Source organism: Stomoxys calcitrans, chromosome 2, assembly GCF_963082655.1.
Source record: "Stomoxys calcitrans chromosome 2, idStoCalc2.1, whole genome shotgun sequence".
Lineage (NCBI taxonomy): Eukaryota > Metazoa > Arthropoda > Insecta > Diptera > Muscidae > Stomoxys > Stomoxys calcitrans.
In genome coordinates, this window is record NC_081553.1 from 230052686 (window position 1) to 230078253 (window position 25568).

The 25568-nt window shown below is 38.5% G+C and overlaps 1 protein-coding gene across 2 annotated transcripts in view; it reads left to right on the top strand.

The window, feature by feature from the left end:
• LOC106091280 (circadian clock-controlled protein daywake) overlaps positions 1 to 25568 on the top strand; it is a 758551-nt gene that overhangs the window by 13576 nt on the left and 719407 nt on the right. For both annotated transcript variants that reach the window (XR_009397449.1, XR_001220188.2), the window contains 2 exons: positions 1085 to 1753; positions 1827 to 1958. The gene's annotated coding sequence lies outside the window, so the exon portion shown is untranslated. Of the gene's footprint in view, positions 1 to 1084; positions 1754 to 1826 lie in introns of those variants that run through there.

Consider the following 25568-nt stretch of genomic DNA (forward strand, 5'->3'; position numbering starts at 1 on the left):
TATAACTGCCATATATTTAGACCGATCCGCCGATTCAGGGTCTTAGGCCCATAAAAGCCACATTTGTTATCCGATTTTGCTGAAAATTGGGACAGTGAGTTAGTTGTCTTAGGCCCTTCGACATCCTTCTTCAATTTGGCCTTGATCGGTTCAGATTTGGATATAGCTGCCATATAGACCGATCCCTCGATTTAACGTTTTGGGCCCATTAAAGGCGCATTTATTGTCCGAAATTTGGGACAGTGAGTTAGGTTAAGCCCCTTGACATACTTCTGCAATATAGCACAGATCGGTCCAGATTTGGATATAGCTGCCATATAGACCGGTATCTCGTTTTTAGGTTTTGGGCTCATAAAAGGCGCAGTGAGTTGTGTTAGGCTCTTCGACATCCTTCTTCAATTTGGCCCAGATCGGTCCAGATTTGAATATAGCTGCCATATAGACCGATCTCTCGATTTAAGGTTTTGGGCTCATAAAAGGTGAATTTATTGTCCGATTTCGCCGGAATTTGGGACAGTGCTAGTTAGGCTCTTCAACATTTTTCTGCAACTTGGCTCAAATCGGTACAGATTTGGATATAACTGCCATATAGACCGATATCTCGATTTAAAGTTTTGGCCCCATAAAAGGCGCATTTATAAACCGATTTCACTGAAATTTGACACAGTGACTTATGTTAGGCTTTTCGACATCCGTGGCGTATATGGTTCAGATCGGTTTATTTTTAGATATAGCTACTGTACTTATTAGTATTTGGTCCAAATCGGAACATATTTCGATATAACTGCTATGGGAAATTTTCACCGAATTTCAATGAAAGATGGTTTACATATATACCCGAGGAGATGGGTATCCAAAGTTCGGCCCGGCCGAACTTAACGCCTTTTTGCTTGTTTCACATAGTGCACATGCTGTCTTAAGTGTACCAACGTGTGTTCATACCTTGTGACAGCACTGTGTGCGCCCGTGTTTGTTGTTGCAACAATTGCCTGAACTTTAAAAGTTTTATTGTTTATTATAATATCCTAAGGTTTTAACATTCGTTTTTTTTTTATTTTGATCTTCTTTTCTCAATTTTTTTCAGGCTTTTTCTTTGCTCTATATGCCATGGCCATGTCGTTGTTGTCATCCGTTCTCTACTGCTGCTTGATGTCGACAAGGAGGATTTTTAAATTAACATAAATTTCAAAAACTACAACGTCTCTGGCAAAAGTAGTTGCAAACTTGCAAATATCAAGCAAAAAAATGAAAAAAAAACGCATAAAAACAAAGGCCAAGACAAATTTATTTGCCCAACTATGTTTGAATTGCAGCTGTATGAAGTAGCTGCAACTGTTCCGGATAATGTCGTTGCTTGTTGTCGGAGCGCAACTTAAAGCGACATCCGCAGAGCAGCATCCGTTTTAGCATCTAATTTTAGAGTGTGACATCAAAAAGTTTTGCTATACCCTTTTGCGGAAAGTTTCTTTTTTTTTAGCGCTTTACGCTGTAGTCTGCCGTCGCCTAGGCCTTCTTTCAGAACTTGTTTCCCCTGTACGTTTATGGAAAACGACTGCCATTTGATGTAGAGTGGAAAGAAAAACTTAAAAATGTCTTAAAACTACAATGAAATAAAAAGAAACGAAATGAGGCTCTCTAATGGTTGTCTAATCCGCATTAGCTATTACGCTACGTTAGGCATACTTCGACTGAGACTTGGAAAAGTCTAAGTAGTTTTAAAGGAAATTGTAGAAGCCTATGAAATCCATATAAGGTGTGGTACTATAACAGACATACGTCCGTATTCACAAAACTTAATGAAGGCTTAAAATTTATTTATTTGACAGATCTGTAAAGGAAATCTGCTCCATTAAGTTTAGTTAATACCGGTGACAAAATTTGAATTCTCTTAAAGACTTAAACATGGGAAAATTGGTTTTCATACTGTTCCCATCTATTATATTAGTGAAATAACAAAATTTCCCTTGTAAATTTTCTGTGAAATTTTTGTAAGGAAAAAATTTAAAAAAAAAGTTTTACTAAAAACAAAAATTTTATCAATTTTTTTCTTAAGTGAACAGCCTTTTTTTTGAATCAACATAAGGTATGGTACTACATTAGGTATGATATTTAAATGTTTTTAACAAAAATACTAGAATGTTTTGTATTGTGTTTTATACAATGTTTCATATTGTCCCATCTACTAATTTGACTGAGTCGTGTGGGTCTGGCCTGGCAGTTAAACAGGTGACGTGTATCGGGCGGTCCCTGGTTACAATCGGGACATACATCTTGCACGTCGGCATCAATCCGTGATTTGTAGGAGTTGATGCGGCTGCATCTGCCGAACATATTTGAGCCAGAATTACTCTGGTTTGTCGGGGGAGGTCAATTACTTCAGATGCAATGGGAGGCGGTCGTTCTCTAAGAATTAAGGCTTCTGGGCGGTTGATTTCTATCCACCGAGCTCTTGGTCGTCCCGGTTTGCGTGTCCCACCGTGATGGCCTTCAAAAGTCATCTTTATCCGTTCTGACCACATAATCTAGCTAACGCAAACGTTGTATTATGAACCGTTTAACTATGCTATCGTCATCATACAGCTCGTGGTTCATACGAAGCCTATATCCTCCATTAACGTAAGCCGGTTCATATATTTTCCGAAGCATTTTTCTCTCAAACACTCCAAGTACTGCCTCATCTGCTTTTGCAAGTACCCATGCTTCGGAGCCATACAACAACACGGGTAGTATCAATGTCTTGTCTAGTATAATTTTTATCTGCCGAGAGGTGGCTGTGCTCCTCAGCTGCTTGCTCAATCCAAAGTAGCATCTGTTTGGCAATATTATTCAGTTTCGGTTTGGGCGGGGCCGAGGTAGATAAAGTTGCTGACCAGCTCAAAGTTGTAGTTCTCAACTTTCTCCATTTTTTTTCTGCTCGGGTCTACAGGGCTTTGTGGCAGTGGATATCATGCACTTTGTCTTATCCTTATTCTCTTTCGATACTTTTAAAGGCTCCAGTTGCTTCTCCCCGTGACCAAACTGTGCGGTCTGGACCATATTCGGGTGGGACATCGGTTCCTAGTACCACGCATTGTTCCAAATTTTAGCGAAAGGATAATGAATACGTAGAGATGGGTTTACCGGGTAAATACCTCAAAAGCGGTATACCCACCTCGGGAATTTACCCATATATACCCAAAAGGTGGGTATTTAAAATTTTGCAAATATCTTGGGTATAAAAATATTTTTCAAAAATTTTTATGAATTCGTATTCTTTGTATTCAAAACTGACTTTTTGATCTCATAAAATAGGAGTATAGTTCTTATATATCCGATATATGAACCGATCTCCGATGAGGCAATTAATTCCTCATTTTTCATCCGATTGAATGAAATTTGGCACAGTGAGTTCTGGAAGTATCCATTCCTGTGAAATGCGGTCCAGATCGGACCATATTTAGATATAGCTGCCCTATAGACCGACAGCCCGATCTTCCGATACAGGGTATTAGGCCCATAAAACATCCATGTATGTAATGAGCCTAAAAAAGAAGATTTTTCCATCCTATTTCGATGAAATTTAACCCAGTGAGTTTTGGTACCCCTCTACACCTTTTTGTTGAATATCGTCCAGATCGGAACATATTCCGATATAGCTGCCATATAGACCGATCTCCGGATACAGAGTGTTGAGCCCATAAAAGTCGCATCGGTCTATATAGAAGTGTATAAACCTCAAATGTATACTTGTTATACCCACCACCATAGGATGGGGGTATACTAATCTACTCAATCCGTTTGTAACACCTCGAAATATCCGTTTAAGACACCATAAATCGATCACCGACACCGAATCGATCTAGCCATGTCTGTCCGTCCGTCCGTTTGTCGAAATCCCAATAGCTGTCGAACGCGTAAACCTAGCCGCTTGAAATTTTGCACTGATACTTAATACTGATGTAGGTCGTTGGGGATTGCAAATAGGCTATATCAGTTCAGATTTAGATATAGCTCCCATATAAGCCGATCTCCCGATTTGATTTCTTGAGCCCCTGGAAGCCACAACTTTTGTCCACTTTGGCTGAAATTTTGCGTGTAGTGTTCTGTTATGACTTCCAACAACTGTGCAAAGTAAGGTTCAAATCGGTCTACAATCTGATATAGCTCCCATATAAACCGATCTCTCGATTTGACTTTTTTAACCCCTGGTAGCCGTAATTTTTGTCCGATTTGGTTGAAATTTTGCACAAGTGTTTTGTTATGACTTCAAATAACTGTGTTAAGTACAGTTCAAATCAGTCTACAACCTGATACACCTCCCATATAAACCGATTTACCGATTTGACTTCTTGAGCCCCTGGAATCCGGAATATTTGTCAGATTGGGCTTAAATTTTGCACATAGTATTCTGTTATCACTTCTAATAATTGTATCATGTTCAATCCAAATTGTTCTATAACCTGGTATAGCTCCAATATAAACCGATCTCCCGATTTGACTTACAAACCGCAATTTTTGTCCGATTTGGACGAAATTTTGCATGCGATGTTCTATTACGACTTCCAAAAACTGTGCCAAATACGGTCCAAATCAGTCTATAATTCTAATTCTAATTCTAGCTCCCGTATAAATTGGTCTCTCGATCATCTCTGTTCGGTTCCTAGAAGCTTTAATTTTTTGCTGGTTTAACAAAAGTTTGATATCTCGAAAAAAATTACGCCCTTCAACTAAATTTAGTTTGTAAACATTTTTAGCAAAATCCATGGTGATTGGTTCCCAAGATTCGGCCCAGCTGATCTTAGCGCGCTTTTACTTGTTTTCAAATATAGTGCTAAGTAAATAAAAGGAAGAAGATCTCAAAGACCTTTACGTCCACATTTCGCAAATCTATAGCAATACCATGGCAGTCAATTCTAAGTGCCGGATTAGTTCTATAGAGTCCTTCTTGAGTCAAGGGCTGCCGGCTCAACTCACAACACATTGTTACGACAACAACCACAAATCTATATGCCCTATAGATTTGTGGTGCCTACCCGGCACCCGAAATTTTTTATTGAACCATCGCAAGGTAGATTGGTGCCCACGGACCATTGCCCAAACAACGCACCTCAGTTCAAGGAGGTAAACATCTGTGTACCAAATATAGAAATTAATTGGAATTTTCACAAAATTTCAATCATTTTTTAATTGGATAATTAAAAAAATAATTGGGATTTTAAAAAATATCAATAATTTTTTTTGTCCGAATAAGGTGAAAAATTAATTGAAGATATCAACAATTTCAATCTTTTTTTAATTGAATCAATTAAAAAATTAATCGAAAATATCAAAAATTTCAATCATTTTTTTAATTGGATCAATTAAAAAAAATCGAACATTTCAAAAATTTCAATCTTTTTTATGTCCTCCACTATAAGATGGGCTGTATACTAATTTCGTAATTCCGTTTGTAAACACCTCGAAATATTCTTTTAAGACCCCATAATGTATATAACTATAACCTTAATCGTCATGACAGTTTAAGTCGACCAAGCCATGTCCGTCCGTCTGTCTTTCGAAAGATCGCTAACTTTCAAAGGAGTAAAACTAGGCGTTTGAAATTTTGCACAAATACATTTTATTAGTGTAGGTCGTTTGAGATTGTAAATGGGCCAAATAGGTTCACGTTTTTATGTAGCTGCCATATAGATCGATCTTGTATCTTGACTTCTTGAGCCACTAGAGGGCGCAATTATTACCCGATTTGGTTGATATTTTGTACAAACGGCTTCTTCTATGAACTTAAACTTTCGTTTTAAATATGGTCTGAATCGGTCTATAGCCTGATATAGGTCCCATATAAACCGATCCCTCGATTTTATTTTTTTGAGTCCCCATAGGGCGCAATTCTTATTCGAATTGGCTGAAATTCCGCACAATAACTTCTAGTTAGCCTAAAACATTCGGAATCAGACCATAACTTGATATAGATCCAATAGCATAGCAATTCCTATCCATTATCCTTTGTATGCCCAAAAAGATATACCGGGCAAGAACTTGACAAATGCGATCCATGGTGATGGGTATATAAAATTCGGCTTTGAGTTTTTTTTTTTTTTCAAAAAATAAAATAATTAATAAATAAATGATAAACAGCTTGATTTTCGCAACTTCTTCCTTCATTCGAAAACTCTTATTCCAATCTTGGTTAAAAATATTTATAAAATTGCATCCAAATTGTTTTATGCATTACACCCAACATTTTTTTCTATATTTATACCCCAAATATGCACTGTAAACAATAACAACATTTTTGGGGTGTTTATACACATTTTGGGGTCTTTTTGCATGTTGGTGTTTGGGTAATGAGAATACCCCCCAAATTCTAAATCGTAACTTGATCCAAATTTAATATTGGGACACAAATTAGTTTTATTTATGGGGTAATTTTTAATAACGTAATTTTTCTTCTCCAGTTTGGGGCACAATTGTTGGGGCCGACGGTCATGGTGCCCTATTTTATAGCCGATTTTGGCGTATTGGATATAAAATGCCATAAAATCATCAGCAGCCAAAAAATTTAAATTTTACAATGCAGTTAAGTAAGTATGCCTTATCTTTTTCCCTACTACATTACGTTTTGGATAGTATTAAAGCTAGGTAAATCATCGGTAGATACTGCATAGTCATAATCTTCAGTTTTCAAAGTATGTATGAAATTTCTGCCATTGTCATTTATTGTATATCTGAGATTTGAAATAATCATTCAGCTTCGAAGCCCAAAAGCTATCTTCGGTGCCTTGTTCTTACCTTGCCGATGGCAGGGTATTTGTCATAAAACCGACAAAACTTCTCAACATTTCCGCACTTGCTTTTGTTGTTTTTATTTGAGATACTTATGCAAGGAAAATGACAATGTTCTCAAGTCACTTGAACGATGACGGCAGAGGCAGAGACGTACCTACAGACAGACATACAGCCAGGCAGAGAGACATTTTGTACATCTTGTTTTCACTCTAATTTAAGTGATTATCATAATTTAACATGATTCTCTCGGTCTGTCTGTCTCTCTGCCTTATAATTCTTAAAGTATTCTAAGCCATAAAACCAGTCAAGAACAACCTCAAAAACATGGCCCATTCTGTCGTTCGACAGCTACTACATGAAGTGCTATGATATGATGTGGGGTGGGCTGAAGGTGTCTATGGCAGTGGGAATCGGGTCAAATGGGTGTATGGTTATGTATATGAACTGGATGTAAATTTGACATGATTATCTAACCTTTAAGGTAAATAGCCAAGTACAAGTGTACCATCATCCTTTAGCGTAACTGCTGGAATAGTTGAAATGCCAAAAAACAAACAACAACAACAACAATATATAGGCAAATGGGTGCTGTGGGCAAAAATATTTTAAAAATTAAATTGAAGGCGGCTTGAAAAGAGAGGGCCTTTGGAAAAAAGAGGAAACTACTTATTATATTTTTTTTTTTTTTTTTTTGTGAAGATATTAGGTGTGCTCCAAGTGTTCAAAACGGGATTTCTTAAACGTTATTCTGTTAAAAAAAAATTTCTTTTAAAATAAAATTTTATAATTTACTAGCCGAACCGGGACCGCTCCGCTGCGCCTTCTTTAACTCTCTGATATCTTTTTGGGATGGGGACACTTCGCCCTGAATGCGGATATCAAATTCGTGCCATTGTAGCCTATGACGCTGAACGCGTTCGAATCCTAGCGAGAACATCTGACAAAGCGGTGTTTATCCCACTCATTGATGTGTGAGAATTTGCCCTTCTCGGTTCCTGGTGGTAATGTTCTTCCTTAGGGTAATGTTCTCATTAGGGGAGGGATGGCACCTCAGACATTTCGAATCAAAAAAAATTCGTGCCGCACTTCCAAATCTCTTTAATTTGAGCCCCATATTGCCATGGCCGGTAAATATACACAGTTTGGAGGGTGTTTTGGCGCTGGGGCGGCTACTGGCACTTTGCACTGAAATGAAGTTCAGTTTAGGGGTGTTTAAGGCGTACCCAAAACACTTGTCTCCAAAATTAGATATCAAATTCGTCTTCTACTCTCAAATACTTTTCATTTGAGTCTCATATTGTCATAATGGGTCAAATAACCCATTTGACGTATCTTTAGGAGGAAAAGCGCCACCTAGACTTGAACGCAAATTTTAATGCCATATTCTTTTGAGGTTCATATGGCCATGGTCGGCTAATATGCCCGTTTGGGGTTTTTTGGGGGTGGGCGACCTCTCATCACTTGGACCTAATGTTTTATGCCATACTTGAAATATACTGCCTAATACTTTTTATTTGAGTCCCATCTTGACATGAACTTTGAATATATCTGTTAAGAGGACTTTTGGGGTTGGGGGTGGTGCCCGCTGGGTACTTGGACCAGATTTTAATACCATTTTCGTTTTCTGGTCTCCAATACCTTTCATTTGATGCCCTTATTGTGCCCATCGGACCACTCTCGGATATTGGTGGTGTTTTTGGGGTTAGAGAGAGGATTCGCCTCCACCCGATATCTAAAAATTGTATAGGCAATGTTTCCTTCCAGACAAACGTACACAATCTATGAAAATTTTAAGAAAATCGGTTCAGCTAAGTATCATACAGTCATAATGGGTCTAATGGCGTTTTGAGGTGTGGCGTGACTCCCTATGCTTCGATCTGATTTTGTATGTCAGATTCGAAGTTTATTCCCGAATACCTTTCATTTGAGCCCCATATTGAAATGAACGTCCAATATGTCTATGGTTACTTAGACTCAAATTTTAATACCATATTCGTATTCTACTCTCCAATACCTTTCATTTGGTATAGCCTATGTTTCTTTCCAGACCAACCTACACAATATGCGAAAATTTCGAGAGAAAATCGGTTCTGCCGGCTGAACCGATTTTTTTGAAATTTTCACAGATAGTGCATAATGACCCCGTGGTGAAAATAGGGTACTACATTTTTGATATCTGAAGGAAGGGGGCGGACCCTTCCCCTTACCTTAATTTTCAGAAACACCAGATCACGGATATGGGTGGTGCGATTTAAGCGAAATTTTGTGTGCTCTCATATTGTACCCTAAAAGTAAAAAATTGGTATCCAAATTTCGGATTGGGTATCTAGGGGGGCTGCCCCACCCTAAAACCTACCAAACATATATTTAGACCAATCACGACAATATGGGACTCAAATGAAAGCTCCAAAATACCCCTAAATCGGACATATTTACCGACCATGGCAAAATGGTACTCAAATGAAAGGTATTTGCGAGTAGAATACGAATTTAATATCCAAATGTGGGACCAAGTTTCTGGGGGTCCACCCCTTTCCCAAAACACCCCCCAAACAGGACTTATTTATTTACTGACCATGGGAATATGGGGCTTAAATGAAAGGTATTTGAGTGTAGAATCGAATCGATATCCAAATATGGGACCAAATGTTTGGGAGGCCGCCTCTCACCAAAAACATCCCCCAAAGGGGTCAAATTTACGACCATAGCAATATGGGGCTCAAATGAAAGGTCTTTGGGAGTAAAGCACGAATTTGATATCAATATTCGGCACCCACCCCCCAACACCACCCAACTAGGAAGTATTTGCTGACTATTGCAATTTGAGGCTCAAATAAGAGGGTTTTTAGAGTAGAACACGAATCCGAAATAAATTTTCCAGGCCAACTCACTGAGTGGCCGCCCATCCCTCAAAACACCCCCCGGTCATATTTGCCGACTATGGAAATATGGGTCACAAATTAAAGGTATGTGGGAGTAGCCATCGTATCTGATATCAACATTAGGGGACGTCCCACCACCATAACAACCCCCAAATAGTACATATTTGATCACCAAGACAATTTGGGTCTTAAAGAGAGTGGAACTAAATATTCATAGTTTTTAGGGCCAATACCCCAACCCGGACATATTTGCTGACTGTTGCAATAAGGAGTTTAAATGAGATTAGAATACGAATTTGATATCCAATTTTAAGGGCAATGGCAATATGGGGTTCAAATAAATGATATATAGATATATGAGAATAGAGTATGTTGCTGATATATTTTCCGGGCTTAGAATTTGGGGGACCACCCCACACCCCAAAACACTCCTAAATCGGGCATATTTACCGACCATGACAATGTGGGGCTTAAATGAAAGGTGTTGGGGGGTAGAGCAAGAATTGATACCCATTTTCGGAACCAATTTTCTGGGGGGTCTACTCCTTTCCCAAAATACCCCACAAACAGCAATTTTTTAGTGTCTCAAATAAAGGTATTTGGGAGTAGAATACGAATTTGATATCCAAATGTATGGCCATGTATTTAGGGCATCACCCCTTTCCCAAAACACCCCCAAAGGGAACAAATTTTTCGACCACCCCCATATGTGGCTCAAATGAAAGGTATTTGAGATTAGAAAACGAATTTGATAACCTATTTTGGGGCCATGTGTTTGGGGGACGCCATATCCTGTAAACTCCTCTTAAGTCAATGGCAATATGGGGTTTAAAAAATGGTATTTGAGAGCACGATGCTGAAATTCTTTCAGGGCCAATTATCAGGGGGACTACCTCTCCCCTGAAAACACTAAATCAGACATGATGTCTGAATATCGGGCTAAAATGAAGTATTTTAAGAATGGAGTACACCTTACGTCCAAACTTAAATTCGTAGACCAATAAAGATCATAAGGGATTCAGATAAAGACACTTTTATTGTAAAACTGTTAGTCTAGCGATATACTATTTTCGTAGCATGGTTTTTCACTAAAAGATCCTTAATTGTCGAAAATAAATATTCCAAGGAAACTTTTGTCCCATATAAAGTAAACGAAGGCGCAACGGAAGAAGATATTAGAAAAAATTAAAAAAAAAATTGTAAAAAAATTTTGCTAATTTTTCAAATCAAAAATCTGCAAAATTTTTTGAAATTCGAGTTTTTTCACATTTTTTATAAGGTGCAGTTTTTGCAAAAAAAAATCACTCCACAAAATTATGTAGGAAAACCTATTTTGGAAGAAATTTTCCATTAAAATATGATTTCATTAATTTCCTTCGGATGTTTAAACTTCTTCATATGTTGAAGCATCAAATGAATTTTTGTAAAAATTTTTTTAAGGATTTTATTGATAGGATTTTTTAAAATGCCTCTCTGTTCCACATAATCACAACATATGTCTCCCCTTGCCTGGAGAGAAGGTCTAGGGCCCTTCTTGGCGGCATGAGGCAGCTACCGAAGAGGTAAATTTGCATAATTTCTGGGACAAGTGCCAAATTGTAATGTAGTTTTGTCAGAGACAAGTGCACGGTAAAATAATTCATATGGGGTTTTTTTTTTTTTTTGCAATTGTGATATTCAGTTACAGTTACCACACTTTACACATTCAAGTGGTACAATTAGTTGGTCATTGCATTTGGTGAAGTGGCTGAAATAAAATTTTAAACCAACTTGTGATCTTTATTGCTAATTGGGTTAAAAAATCTCCAAGAAAATAAAGCTTACTTTAAAGGGCCAGATTCGTTTGAATTAGCGCTTTTAATTAATTAATTTTTTTGTCTTTAAAAAGTATTTCAGAAACATTCGATTAAGGAAACCCACCTTACTTTTAATATCCTATTTACATGTGACCTTTCAATAGTCTGTCTGTCTTGGGATTTTTTTGTGTTTAGATGGCTTATTATTTATTTATATATGCAAGTAAGTATGATCCCTATAAAAGTTACAAGATTAGAGTGAAATTAAATCGCATTGTATGGTTGGTTGACTTGTTATTGTTGTTGAAGAGCTTGCGAATGACAGCTGTGTATGTGTGTGTCGCTGGCATCCGGTCATGCCTAACTGTTCCCCAATGAGCTCAGTCACATGTCTTATGGACTATGTCAGATGCAATTATCTTGTTCACATTGAATTTCCCCCAAAAAAAGAAAAGAACCCGGAATGAATTTGTTCATGGACTTTCTTTTTCATACAATTAAAGAAAAAAGCTAAGGCTTCAGAAAAGCTTAAAAAGTCTGTAAAATATTTAAAAACCAGTAAGGAAGGGTAAAAGTCGGGCGGTGCTGACTGTATAATACCCTACACCTAACCTATAAATACAATGTGGGAGCTATATCCAAACAATTTTTTTTTGAAACAATTTTGATGGACCTCGGCGGATGTTTTCAAATGGATTATTAAACAAGGCTTATCAAATTTGGACCAAATATGTCCAATTTAATAACTACGGTTGACAAATGACATATGTATTGGAGCTATATCTAAATCTGAGCCGATATACATATATGGCAGCTATATCTTGAGCGATTTCTATGAAATTCACCAGTAGTGTCCAAAGTCATAAGGAAATCCTCTCTGTCAAATTTCGAGAGAATCGGTTAACAAATGAGCACTTTATTGCAATATTTCTCAAAATCGGACGAACATATATATGGAAGCTGTATCTAAATCTGAAGCGATTTCGGGGAAACTTGTCATATATTGTGGTAGTCGTTGAGGAAAGCGTTGTACAAAAATTTGGGAAGATTGGTCAATAAATGAGCTTGCAGTGGCTCTGGGAGTGAAAATCGGCATATATATATATATATATATATATATATATATATATATATATATATATATATATATATATAAGAGAGTATGTTTACAAATGACCATTTTATTCCATTATTACTGCAAATCGGACGGACATTTATATGGGAGCTATATCTAAATCTGAACCGATTTCGGGCAAACTTTATAGATTGTGTTAAAGTCGTCAAGGAAAGCGTTGTACAAAGTTTTGCGAAGATTGGTCTATAAATGCCCTTGCAGTGACCATCGGGCGATATATATATAACAGCTATATCTTAATCTGAACCGATTTCTATGAAATATAATAGGTGTCGCATTGCGGCACACCGATCGTTCTCGGCTATAAAAAGGAGGCCCCTTATCATTGAGCTTAAACTTGAATCGGACTGTTCCTTAGGAGAATGTTCATGGGCAGCTGTTGGGTATATATGGGTAAATACCCGGGCATTTACCTAATTTACCAGGTAAATTTTACCTTTTGGGTATTTACCCATCGCCTATCTCTACGCATTCATTATCCTTTTGCAAAAATTTCGAACAATGCGTAGCACTACGAACCGATGTCCGACCCGAATATGGTCCAGACCGCACAGTTCGGTCACCGGAAGAAGCAATTGCAGCCTTTAAAAGTATCGAAAGAGAATCAACGCAAATTGGTTTGGTTATAAATGGAGATAAGACACAGTGGATGATATCAACTCCCTCAAAGTCCTGTAAACCCAAGGAGATAAAGAAAATGGAGAAAGTTGGGAACTACAACTTTGAGTTAGGCAGCAACTTTATATACCTCCTTTAACCCAAACAGGATAATATTGGCAAACAAATGCTACTTTGGATTGAGCAAGCAGCTGAGGAGCACAGCCACTAGGCTAGACAAGACATTGATACTACCCGTGCTGTTGTATGGCCCCGAAGCGTGGGTACTTGCAAAAGGAGATGAGACAGTACTTGGAGTGTTTGAGAGAAAAATGCTTCGTAAAATATATAACGTTTGAACCACGAGTTGTATGAGCTGTACGAGGGTTGCCTTTATATTGGGTTGCCCAAAAAGTAATTGCGGATATGTCATGCAAAATTTCAGCCAAATCGGATAGGAATCGCGCTCCCCAGAAGCTCAAGAAGTCAAGTTCCCAGATCGGTTTATATGACAGCTATATCAGATTATGAACCGATTTGAACCTTACTTGGCACAGTTGTTGGAAGTCATAGCGAAACATGTCGTGCAAAATTTCAGTCGGATAAGAACTGCGCCCGGATAAGAACTGCGCCCTCTAGAGGCTCAAGAAATTAAGACCCAAGATCGGTTTATATGGCAGCTATATCAGGTTATGGACCGATTTCAACCAAAAGGCATATAGTTTAGTTGTGACCCGATTATGAGTCCCAATTGAGTATTCAGAGACTTCTTGTCGACAGATGGCAGTTTTTCCACCACTTCATTACGTCACTTATTTCAGTCTCACCTGTCATAGATTTCCGCCTGGAAGGAAATACACATAGTCACAACCACATGCATATACCAACTGTAACGGATTATATTGAGTCGAACCCGTTACAGTTGGTATAGGCTCCTGTCCCCGACTCCATTTGGAACCATAATTTTTTGACATTTTCACAAAATTAAGGGATCAATTCCATATGTAGACTTTTCAATGCTTGATTTGATTGTGTCTAGGATACGAAATTATATAACTCTCACATATTTTCCTATTTGTACATTCTTTGAGGTTTTCTAACTTATTTTTGTTTTATCCTTACCATCATGCCCTCCCTCTTCACCAATTGAGTTATTTGGTATGGCAATTTAATGTGATGACTCCATTAAGGTGTTTATAATTCCTTCTCCATTCATTAAGTTGATTAAGATGTTATCAAAAGTCATTGCAGATCCAATTAAAAGCCATAAGTATTTCCACATTTGTCTTAGAAATCCAATCATTGTCTGTTAATAACTGTGGCACTCAGACAGCCTGGCGAACTCCTGCTGCAGCATCAAGCACACCTCTTGTCAACTTTCCAAATCAGATCATTTCATTTCATTATTACGACGAGAACATAAACATTGAATCAAATTAAGGACGGCAATTAAGTTTAAACCATCAAGGCTCTTGACAATCCACCACAGTTGTTTAGATTATTAAAGACACTCTACACAAGCAGATGGAGACACTCTTCTAGCAGTGAGTGTTTAAATCTATTTTGGAAATCCTAACTAGTTTTCTTACCATCTCTTGATGGCATGGGGTTTGTGGGCATGAAGACTCCTAGTTAAGGGAATCCTCTTATGTATGCAATACCCTCGAGAATAGAACGAATGACAAAGAACGAAATGGAATAACAAAGACAAACGATTAAAACAAACAATGAATGGCCCATTGGGCCTAACAGGCCTTGCTGCTACTGCTGCTGCATGCAGTCATTAGCTCCAATATAAATTCTAATAGTGATGACTGTAATAGCTATTAGACAAGGCCATTGCTTCAGTTTAATCTGGCTTGAGCCTATCGGGGCACGTAGTGAGAGAGCCAGGTTAACGCAGGTAAATACACAATTCACTTTTCCACACACACACACAAGCCCCCCCAACAAAAACTTTGGGTCAAAAAGGCACACCCTAGGAGACCAAGGGACTGTAACGGTAGTTGAGACTGTAACAGCAGTAACTGCAAATGCACAACAAACAACAGATAGTTTGTATCTCCATATTCGGAAGGGCTTAGATGCACCATTGCTTCCTCACAGATTGACCACAATGTTCTAAGGGTAGGTATAAAGAGATATAATAGGCTATTGTGAAAAACCCAAACCAAAAAACTTAGCAAATAAGGCAGGCATATTGCCGGAGATGTTGTTTTTGCCAGGGATGCCAATTGATGGTGAATTTTTTTTAACATTCCACTAACAGGGCAAACATCTCACATATCAATGAGTGAAGTCCGATTCAAGTTTAAGCTCAATGATAAGGGGCGCCCTATAATATTGGGTTGCCCAAAAAGTAATTGCGGATTTTTCATATAGTCGGCGTTGACAAAGTTTTTCACAGCTTGTGACTCTGTAATTGCATTCTTTCTTCTGTCAGTTAACAGCTGTTACTTTTAGCTTGCTTTAGAAAAAAGTTTAAAAAAAGTATATTTGATTAAAGTTCATTCTAAGTTTTATTAAAAATGCATTTACTTTCTTTTAAAAAATCCGCAATTACTTTTTAGGCAACCCAATATAATAATTGCGCCCTCTAGAGGCTTAAGAAGTCAAGAATCCAGATCAGTTTATATGGCAGCTACATCAGGTTATGTACCGATTTGGTCCATATTTATCGCAGTTGTTGGAAGTCATAACAAAATACTTCATGCAAAATTCGGATGAGAATTGCGCCCTCTAGTGGCTCAAGAAGTCAATACCCAAGATTGGTTTTTATGGCAGCTATATCAAGTTATAGACCGATTTCAACCATACTCAGCACAGTTGTTGGAAGTCATAACAAAACACTTCATGTAAAGTTTTAGCCAAATAAGATGAGAATTGCGCCCTCTATTAGCTCAAGAAGTCAAGATCCAAGATCGGTATATATTTCAGCTATAGCTGGTTGTGGACCGATTTCAACCATACTCAGCACAGTTGTTTGAAGTCAAAACAAAACACTTCATGTAAAATTTCTGCCAAATCAGATGAGAATTGCGCCCTCTATTAGCTCAAGAAGTCAAGATCCAAGATCGGTATATATTTCAGCTATAGCTGGTTGTGGACCAATTTCAACCATACTAACCACAGTTGTGGGAAGTCATAAGAAAACACTTCATGTAAAATTTTAGCCAAATCAGATAAGAATTTCCCACTCTAGTGGCTCAAGAAGTCTAGACCAAAGATCGGTTTATATGGCAGCTATATCAGGTTATGATCCGATTTAAACCACACTTAGCACAGTTATTGAAAGTGATACCAAAACACCATGTACAAAATTTCAACCAAATCGGATAAGAATTGCGCCCTCTAGATGCTGAAGAATTCAAGACCCAATTATGAACCGATTTGAACCATACTAAGCACAGTTATTGGAAGTGATACCGAAACACCTTGTGCAAAATTTCAGCCAAATCAAATAAGAATTGCACCCTCTATTGGCTGAAGAAGTCAAGACCCAAGATTGGTATATATGGCAGCTATATCTGGTTATGGACCAACCATACTTAGAATAGTTGTTGGAAGTCATAACAAAACACTTCATTCAAAATTTCAAACAAATCGGATAAGAACTGCGCCCTTTAGATGCTCAAGAATTCAAGACCCAAGATCGGTTTATATGGCAGCTATATTGAAACATGATCCGATTTGGCCTTTCGAAAGTAAGCGTGTCTCGACAGACGGACAGGCGGACGGACATGGCTAGATCGACTTGAAATGTCATGACGATCAAGAATATATATACTTTATGGGGTCTAAGACGCATATTTCGAGGTGCTACAAACGGAATGACGAAATTAGTATACCCCCATCCTATGGTGGAAGGTATAATAAGGATAAATAATTGGCAAGTCCCATTAAATCTCTTTCATGCTCATAGTCGTCCTCTTAATATTCCTCAATTTATATAACCGCCAGCTTTTTATACTTTCTTCAAAAGCCAGTTGGCTTATAACAAATCTAGTCAAGAATTGCAACACCCTCCGGTATGTTGATGTTGAGAATTTTGTGCAACTGGCAATCCATTGTTGACTCTAAGTTGCATCAGTGACAATAATAACTTTAACCCAAAATGCCAAAGAAGCGAGAATTGTGTACCACAGCACAGCTGAGATTCATGAGCGAAAACAAAAAACAGCAGGCTAAAAATACACCAGGGGTGTCGAACTAAGGTGGACGGCCATCGAAGATGAATCAGTATTCTATTTGGTTGCAGATTGGGAATAGATATTCGTCTATTGGGAATAGATGTTCATCTATTGAGAATAGATGTTTGTCTATTGGAAATAGATGTCCGTCTATTGGGAATATGCGTTGGTCTATTCAAAATAGACGGGCATCTATTGGGAATAGACGGATGCTCATTGAGAATAGACGTGAGCGACTACTGAGGAAAAACGGGCATCTGTTGAGAATAGACGGGCGTATTTTGGTAATAGACGGGCATCTATCGGGAATTGGAGGCATTTGGTAGTATAATTTTAATAGAAGGTCTAAATTCAAAATAGTAGGCCGTCTATTGAGAACGGACGGTAGTCTATTGGTACTAGAAGGTCGCGTATTGGGAAAAGAGGGTCGTCTATCAGTAATGGTTAAATATATACCAGGGGTGTTGAACTAAACGGGAAGGCCATCGTAGTTGAATCAGCATACTATTTGGTTTCAAAAGGCAAGCAATTGGTAGCACAAAAACGTCTATTGAAATAGATGTTCGTCTATTGGGAATATGCATTGGTCTATTCAAAATAGTCGGGCATCTATTGGGAATAGACGGATGCCCATTTAGAGTAGAAGTGAGCGACTATTGAGGAAAAAAGGGCATCTACCCGGAAAATAGGGCGTTTAAAAATGGACGGGCATCTATTGGGATTAGACGGATGTCCATTGAGAACAAAAATAGTGGATTTTTACGGCTTTAAAAGGCCATATCAGATAAAAGATATTTAAGGGAGCATTATCTAAATCAGTATCGATTTTGATGTAATTTTCCACACATACTGTAGAGATCTGACCAAAATTGTGGCTTCTACTGCCTTAAAAGTCAATATCTGATAAAATATATATAAGGGGAGCTATATCTAAATCAAGACTGATTTTAAGAAAATTTTTGCTCACTATTGGTATGTCAAATAAAACGTCTCATTTTTTTCGTTTATTTTACAATTTTGTTCATTTCTATTTCGAGACGAGCTCAATGATCGGAGATGCAAATGAAAAAGGAAAGCCATACATAGCAACACACATCAACCACTATGGGACGCCTTTCGTCTTTGGTTAGAAGACTTTTCAAACATATTAGGTGTGATGGCTTCAAGGGCCGTGCGTTGGTATGTTGTATTTGAATCGTATTAATAGCGACAACGCATCTATGATAGAATTACCACATTAACCAAGCTCGACAACCCTGATTAATAGCTGTACTTTTCCCAATGCTATGTATTTTTGTGTAATGACAGACATTCTTTCTGTGACAAATTACACTTCTTCCGTACTACACATGATTTTGTTCATCTGTTGGAAGTTGATTATTTAATGATTTCGCCTTGATCTTGGCTTCTATCGCCTTGAAACTTCATATCGGATGAAAGATATATATGGGAGGTATATCTAAAACTGAAACGATTTCGTTCAAATTCAATATCATTTGTCCTTGGCCCAAATAAATGACTTGTGCAAAATTTCACGAAAATCGGACAATAATTGGTCCTGTACCTTAATCCCAAGAATACATGGACAGACAGACGGATATAGCTACATCGAATCAAGAAGTGATTCTAAGCCGATCGGTATACTTATCTCTTATCAAGCTCTTGTCCTTCTTAGCGTTTCAAACAAATGCACAAATTAATTACACCCTGTACCATAATGGTGGTGTAGGGTATCATTGAGGTATTAAGGCAAGTTTTTCCAATAAAGGCTAATCAATGAAAATACTTTTTTGACAAAAAAGGCAAAAATGCACTATTTTTATTTTTATTTTTTACATATTTATAACCTCCACCATAGGAATATCACAATCCTATGGTGGAGGGTATACGATCTTTCCTCTTGTAACACATCGAAATATTGATCTGAGACTCAACAAAGCAAATATTCTTGATCGTCTTGACATTCTAAGTCAATTTAGTCCTGTCCGTTCTCTATATCCGTCCGTCTGTTGACGGAAGGAATAAAGCTTTAAATTTTGCAGTAATACTTCCTTTTTTGGTGTGGGTCAGTTGGGATTGTAAATGGCCTACGTCGGTCCATGTTTTGATATAGCTGCCATATAAACTGATTTTGGGTCTTGACTTCTTGAGCCTCTAGAGGGCGCAATTCTCATCCAATTTGACTGAAATTTTGCACATAGTGTTTTGATATCTCTTCCCAAAACTGTGCGAAGTATGGTACAAATCGGTCCATAACCTGATATAGCTGCTATATAAACCGATTTTGGGTCTTGACTTCTTGAGCTTTTAGAAGGCGCAATTCCTATCCGATTTCACTGAAATTTTGCACATAGTGTTTTGATATCTCTTCCTACAACTGTGCGAAGTATGGTTCAAATCGGTCCATAACCTGATATAGCTGCTATATAAACCGATCTGGGATATTGAGTTCTTTAGCCTCTAGAGAGCGCAATTCTCACCCAATTTGGCGGAAATTTTGCTTGGGGTGTTTTGTTATGACTTTTAACAACTGTGCTCAGTATAACGCAAATCGGTACATAACCTGTTATAGCTGCCATATAACCTTGACTTCTTGAGCCTCTAGAGGGCGCAATTCTCATCCAATTTGGCAGAAATTTTGCACAACGGCTTCTCCCATAACCTTCGACATACTTGCCTTATGGTCTTAATCTATCCATAGCTTAACACAACTCCCATATAAACCGATCTCCCGATTTTGCATCTTGGTCCTAATCGGACTATAACTTAATACAGCTCCAATAGCATAACAGTTCTTATTCATTCTTTGTTTGCCTTAAAAGAGATACCTCGCTAAGAACTCGACAAATGCTACCTATGATAGAGTGTATATAAAATTCGGCCCGGCCGAACTTAGCACGCTTTTACTTGTTTTTCTCTGACGTTCTCGCTAGGATTTACGCCCGGACGTTCAGCATCATAGGCGGACGTGCTAACCTCTGCGCTACGGTGGCTTCCACACCAATAAGAAGTATCTGTGCAAAATTTCAAGCGGCTACTTTACGCGTTCGACCGCTATCGTCATGTCAACAGACGGTCGGGGGGACATGGTTAATTCGACCTCAAATTTTGAGACCATCAAGAATGTATATGCTTTATGGGGTCGTAAGGTCAATATTTCGAGGTGTTACAAACGGAGTGGCTAGATCTATACACTCCCCATTCTTCGGTGGTGGGTGTAAAAATATCTCCATCTACTGGAAGATAGAAAAATGTCTGCCATTTTTTAGATTTTTTCTAAGTCATTAAAATGATTTTCATGAATTTTACTCCCCTCACTGTTAACGCCTCTGAACTTTTTTTATCCTTTCATAAAAGCCACTTTAGGTTAAATTTGGTTTGTTTGTGTGCTTTGTTCTACTGCCACACAGAGGGATGGTTGTTTTCGCCCTGGTTAAGAGGCCAAATGCGGTACTAAACACAAAGTGTCACAAATCTCCTGTTTTTGTTTACACCTTTGCCATGATGCATTTGTGTTCGGGCTGTGTGTTCAAGGATGTTGTCGCTTTTGGTTTTAAAGCTTTTCGGAAAATATTTTTGTGCAAATACATAATAAATATATTTTCTTACAAATTATGACTTACGCAAAAATAAAAAAAACACTTTTGTTCGGTATGAAGAAATTTTAGAGTGGTAGAGTGGTTAGTGTTGTGTATGAATTTCTAAGGAGTCCTGACAAAATGAATGCAAGAACTATTTTTCTAATTGGTCATTTGAGTGTCTGTGGGAAATTTATGTTTTCCCCTTTAGTTATTCATTAATTGGGTCAATTTCGATGAACATTTCTCCTTGGCTATTTGTGCTTTTGCTTGTGTGTGTCTGTGTGCAATTAAAGTCCTTTTTGATGTTGGCATTTCCTTGCTCATATTTCTCTTTTTTTGGCTTTGGCTGTTTAATAAACTCCGCCAATTATTTCCTAGAGCAACTTATCACAGCACTCTCGTAGTTGGGCATCAAAAACTCAAAAGGAAAACCCAAGGAAAACGTCGCGTTTTATACTCCCTGCCATCAATTTCCACATAAAGCAGTATGCATCCGCTGTTAATACAGCCAACGGAAATCAAGGAAACTCGACCAAACGAAAAACCAAAAAAATCAGAGAAATAAAGAAACAAAACCCATAAAAGGACAGGTGCAAATGCGAAGGAGGGGCTGGGGGACACTTGAGACCAGAAAAATAAAAATTTTACGCTGAAAATCTCAGTTTTACATGCAATGAGGCAGTTTTGCAAACCATCACCATCATACGGCGCCAAACGCCCACTGCCGCCCACTCATACGCACTACTTGAGCGATGGAAAATGTTGCTGGTGCTTGCAATAAAAGGAGCAGTGAGGAAAATGGTGAGGCAAAACAGGAGAAGTTATACCCTACATTACCAGCAACCATCGGTTTAAATTCCGGTTAAGGAGAGACTAGGTGAAGACTGAGATCCCTACTCTACACCCAAATACCTCTCATCTAAATCTTCAATTTCCTCAAAAGATATATGTTACAAGGCAGTGTTAGAGGATTTTATAAAATGGGTTACAGTGTGGCTGCACACATTCATGGTACCTAACATTATTCTCAGGCGCCCCGGTAGCCGGCTGGTAGCATGCTCGGATTACCAGTGAGCCATGACCTCGGGTTCGAATCCCACCAGAGGCCTTGATCTGTCGCTACTGTGGTACCAAAATGAACTTAAAATTGTCTAAGTTAGTCCGAAAAGGACTGCCATGACCCGTGACCCCGGGTTCGAATCCCACCAGAGGCCTTGGTCTGTCACTACTGTGGTATCACAATGAACTTAAAATTGTCTATGTGAGTCCGAAAAGGACTGCCACTCTTACCTAACCTAACCTTACATTAGTCTCAGTTTCGTACTCTACTCCTAAGTACCTTTTACAGGAGCCCAATATTGTCCTGATCGGCCTACATATCTATGTAATGTGTATTTAGGAGGTTTAGTCGGCTTCCAGGCACTTGTCTCCATATTTCCTTCAATAAACGATGGATCTATGGACCATGTGTCTCATGTCCCAAAGCTCATCTAGCCAGATGAGCTTCTCCATTAAGCCCAGAAGAAAATGTTCCATCAGATATGCCATATCTGATGATTCAGTTATTGTAGGGTATACAAATATAAACTTTCTCAAAGGCAACATTCAATGTAACGAAAGCTTGACGTTGAAAGGAAATAAGAACAACGAAAGGATTGCCATGAACAAGAAGTAGGAAGGAGGTCAATAACATAAGGGGAGTTACTTACTTTGTATTACTCTTACCAAAGTAAAGCGATAGGCGTGGGAGATTACCACCGGGGTCAATGGGTGTAGTGCACTAATCAACACAGGATGTTCGGGTACCACAGTGCATTTTTGTCGATAGCTACAACGTTGCAATGTCGGGGTTTGTTCTTGCTGCTTTGTAATGTGCTACGATGAGGTCACCATGGGACATGGCGGAATGTAATAGCTCTTCCGAAACAAAAAAAACACTAACCTTCGATTACCTGAAATAGTTTACCTTGAACGCTGAACTGCAGTCATAGTGCTATTCAATCAGACCGGATGGAAATATTTCCAATGCAACAAAGTTGGAGTAGTAAAAGAAAAGTTAAGTAAGGGGTAGAGATTTTAAAGAGGTCAAAGGAATATTGAATTTAAGATTTCAATTGGGGTGAAAAAGATATTTGAAGTACTGAGATTGGCTGCAATATTTAAACCCCCAGCAAACTTGAACAAACAATTTTAATAAATCGTTAGGAATTTTATAGCTTTCGCTACAAATTGGGGATATTTTAATTTCGTCATTCCGTCCATTCCAGACCCTATAAAATATATATGTTCTTGATCGTCATGATATTTTAAGCAGATCTAGTCATGTATGTCCGTCCGTCTGTCAAAAGCATGCTAATTTTCAAAGAAGTGAAACTAGCCTTTGCGCAAATACTTCCTATTGGTTCCCAGAACCATAGATGGTTCCCAGAACCACAGATGGTTCCCAGAACCACATATGGTTCCCAGAACCATATATGGTTCCCAGAACCATGGATGGTTCCCAGAACCATGGATGGTTCCCAGAACCATGGATGGTTCCCAGAACCATGGATGGTTCCCAGAACCATGGATAGTTTCCAGAACCACTGATGGTCCCCAGAACCATAGATGGTTCCCAGAATCATAGATGGTTCCCAGAACCATAGATGGTTCCCAGAACCATAGATGGTTCCCAGAACCATAGATGGTTCCCAGAACCATAGATGGTTCCCAGAACCATAGATGGTTCCCAGAACCATAGATGGTTCCCAGAACCATAGATGGTTCCCAGAACCATAGATGGTTCCCAGAACCATAGATGGTTCCCAGAACCATAGATGGTTCCCAGAACCATAGATGGTTCCCAGAACCATAGATGGTTCCCAGAACCATAGATGGTTCCCAGAACCATAGATGGTTCCCAGAACCATAGATGGTTCCCAGAACCATAGATGGTTCCCAGAACCATAGATGGTTCCCAGAACCATAGATGGTTCCCAGAACCATAGATGGTTCCCAGAACCATAGATGGTTCCCAGAACCATAGATGGTTCCCAGAACCATAGATGGTTCCCAGAGCCATAGATGGTTCCCAGAACCATAGATGGTTCCCAGAACCATAGATGGTTCCCAGAACCATAGATGGTTCCCAGAACCATAGATGGTTCCCAGAACCATAGATGGTTCCCAGAACCATAGATGGTTCCCAGAACCATAGATGGTTCCCAGCACCATAGATGGTTCCCAGAACCATAGATGGTTCCCAGAACCATAGATGGTTCCCAGAACCATAGATGGTTCCCAGAACCATAGATGGTTCCCAGAACCATAGATGGTTCCCAGAACTATACATGGTTCCCAGAACTATACATGGTTCCCAGAACCATACACGGTTCCCAGAACCATACATGGTTCCCAGAACCATAGACGGTTCCCAGAACCATTGTGGTCCCCAGAACAATAAATTTTTCTTTTCAAAAATAAACATCTTTAATTTACAATGCTGATAGAAATCAGCAAAATGTTTTTCTTTTCTTTTTGTAAATCATGCATAGGCTTTATGCAGATGATGCCATAAAAGTTCATTGCGGCAAAAATATATTCCTTAGCCATCACCATTAAAACGGCCATTCTGATGCCTCGTTCGCACTTCGTTGTACCTGAAGAATCAATTTAATTACCATGGAAATGAGCAATCCACACTTCCGCTGCCATTTCCATAATTCTGGCATTGAATGTGTTTTTGCTTTTCTCTTTTTTCCGTTTCCATTCAGTCGCTGCCTACTTAGCTTTACCAGACCACAGAGCTCCACTCCGCAGTGCGGACATTAGCCAGCAGCCATCAAATATGTCAGACTTGAGCAGTTGCTGAGACTGTTCAACTGAAATGTCATTAAACGTCCTGCTTTCTAATGAAGGCGAACAAAATGAAATCGATTTCCTATTTTACTTCATTTACTTTTGGGTTGTTTAAGTTTCGGCATTTATGTGTATTTTTGTTTTATTTCACATCCGTTTGAAGGAACTTATTCTTGGCGGGTTTATGGGGACATTGGCCGGCCACACCATCTTAGACGGGGTCTTCTATGCGCTGAGGGGGCACAAGTGCAGTGTGTCCATTAAAAGTAAAGTAGGTATTAAGTACGTGCTTAATTTTCTAAATCGATTAGATGGCTTAATTGGTCATACAATTTTTATGTTTAATGCCCTTAGTGGCTGAAGAGGAGGCGATTTTTAGAATATTTGAAAAAATTGAGTTTTAAGGCTAAGTCGGAATACCAAAAACAAAAAGAATGGAAAGAAGGAATCTATGTATAAGGTTATTTTTTGTTGAGAGTATAAACTGGAGGGATATGATCCAGGGAGCAAGTCCTTTGAATCTGCACTTGATGGTTTATGCAGAAAGGAAGACAGAATATTCAAAGAACAGGTCAAGTAGTGTATAAAATCTGAGCTTGAATTCAAGCAATACCGTTCCTTATGTAAGTTTTGACTTCAAACCCAGAATTCTATGACGTAGCCTATGCAAGGTTTTTTTTTATGAAAATCAAATATTGAAGAAATTTTCTATCACAATAAGGCCTTTACCATAATTTTCAATAGGCTTCATCTATAGACAAAAACAAGTAAAGCGTGCTAAGTTC